Source organism: Lolium perenne, unplaced genomic scaffold (assembly GCF_019359855.2).
Source record: "Lolium perenne isolate Kyuss_39 unplaced genomic scaffold, Kyuss_2.0 unplaced69, whole genome shotgun sequence".
NCBI lineage: Eukaryota > Viridiplantae > Streptophyta > Magnoliopsida > Poales > Poaceae > Lolium > Lolium perenne.
The window spans coordinates 160,001-162,500 of record NW_027249027.1 but is presented as its reverse complement, the minus strand read 5'-3'; positions in this window follow the sequence as shown (position 1 = coordinate 162,500).

The window sequence follows — 2,500 nt, the reverse complement described above, 5'->3', positions numbered from 1 at the left end:
GTCAAGCCTCCCGAGCCTCCCACCACGCGTAAGCGCGGTGGGATTGCTCAGTGTTGTCGTCCTGAGTGTCCACAGCGCGCGGGTGTCACCGCAGCAACGGTAACGTTGCACGGCGACGTTCTCTTAAGGCAACGGCATCCGTTCATTGAGGATCGGCGCAGAATGTTACATATCCTACCAACACATCTGGAGAGGTAGAGGCAACACCTGTTCACGGTTGTTCTCAAATTCGGAGCGCACTCATGTCACCGCGGTGGCGCGGCAACGTTAAACGGGACGTTCTCTGAAGGCAACGGCGCTTGTTCCCCGCCAATAGACGGGGAACGTGCGCTTTCTCTGTTCGGGACATGCGCTCGCGACATCGGTCAAGCCTCCCGAGCCTCCCACCACGCGGTGGGATTGCTCTGTGTAGGCGTCCTGAGTGTCCACAGCGCGCGGGTGTCACCGCAGCAACGGTAACGTTGCACGGCGACGTTCTCTTAAGGCAACGGCATCCGTTCATTGAGGATCGGCGCAGAATGTTACATATCCTACCACTAACTGTGGAGAGGTAGAGGCAACACCTGTTCACGGTTGTTCTCAAATTCGGACACGTCACGTGGCAACGATAGACGTCGCACGTGACTGTCACGCGGCACCGTAAACGTCGCCGCGTGACACGCCACGGCAACGTATAGTTGCTACGTGACGGGCGTAGAAAAGTTGTGGGTCGAACCCACAACTTGACGAGGGAGGATGCCAGCCCCCAATATACCTGGGGAACTTAGCCCCGCCTGGGACCCCTGCCCGTCAGCTTGTGAAGGAGCCCTACACTGTTGCCGCGGCAGAGAAAATGGCCATTTCTCTGCCGCGGCAGAGATTTTCTGCCAGGCTTAGCCGATTCCGTCGTATTGGCTGCGGCGCCATGGTTTTCACCGTTACCCGACCAGCGCGCGCCCACCCGACTGTACGCTCGGCGTCGTTGGGAGCTTTCCTGCGTCGGCCCGACTTGGCGTTTTTAGCGATTCCGTCGTATTGGCTGCCGCGCCATGGTTTTCACCGTTACCCGACCAGCGCGCGCCCACCGGTATGCGCTGGGCGTCGTTGGGCGTTTTCCGGCGTTCGGCCGGAATTGGCCTTTTTTCGCGCTTCCGTCGTATTGGCTGCCGCGCCATGGTTTTCACCGTTACCCGACCAGCGCGCGCCCACCCGGTATGCGCTCGGCGTCGTTGGGCGTTTTCCGGCGTCGGACCGACTTGGCCGTTTTAGCGATTCCGTCGTATTGGCTGCGGCGCCATGGTTTTCACCGTTACCCGACGAGCGCGCGACCACCGGCTATGCGCTCGGCGTCGTTGGGCGTTTTCCGGCGTCGGCCCGACTTGGCGTTTTTAGCGATTCCGTCGTATTGGCTGCGGCGCCATGGTTTTCACCGTTACCCGACCAGCGCGCGCCAACCCGACTATGCGCTCGGCGTCGTTGGACGTTTTCCGACGTCGGCCCGACTTGGCCGTTTTTAGCCGATTCGTCGTATTGGCTGCCGCGCCATGGTTTTCACCGTTACCCGACCAGCGCGCCCACCATTGTCTGCTGGCGTCGTTGGGCGTTTTCCGGCGTCGGCCCGACTTGGCGTTTTTAGCGATTCCGTCGTATTGGCTGCGGCGCCATGGTTTTCACCGTTACCCGACCAGCGCGCGCCCACCCGGTATGCGCTCGGCGTCGTTGGGCGTTTTCCGGCGTCGGACCGACTTGGCGTTTTTAGCGATTCCGTCGTATTGGCTGCGGCGCCATGGTTTTCACCGTTACCCGACCAGCGCGCGCCCACCCGACTATGCGCTCGGCGTCGTTGGGCGTTTTCCGGCGTCGGCCCGACTTGGCGTTTTTTTGCGTTTCCGTCGTATTTGCTGCGGCGCCATGGTTTTCACCGTTACCCGACCAGCGCGCGCCCACCATTATGCGCTCGGCGTCGTTGGGCGTTTTCCGGCGTCGGTCCGACTTGGCGTTTTTGGCGCTTCCGTCGTATTTGCTGCGGCGCCATGGTTTTCACCGTTACCCGACCAGCGCGCGCCCACCCGACTATGCGCTCGGCGTCGTTGGGCGTTTTCCGGCGTCGGACCGACTTGGCCGTTTTCAGCGGTACCGTCGTTTTGGTTGGCGCGCCATGGTTTTTCACCGTATCTCGACCGCCGCGCGCCCACCCGACTATAGTTCACCGTGTCGTTAGGCGATTTCCGGCGTCGCCCGACTTAGCCGTTTTTAGCCTTTCCGTCGTATTGGCTGCGGCGCCATGGTTTTCACCGTAACCCGACCGGCAACGCGCCCATCCATTGTACGCTCGGCGTCGTTGGGCGTTTTCCGGCGTCGGCCCGACTTAGCCGTTTTTAGCCGATTCCGTCGTATTGGCTGCGGCGCCATGGTTTTCACCGTATCCCGACCAGCGCGCGCCCACCCATGCGCTCCGTGTCGTTGGGCGTTCGGCGTCGGCACGAGTTAGCCGTTTTGATCCGGTACCGTCGTTTTGGTT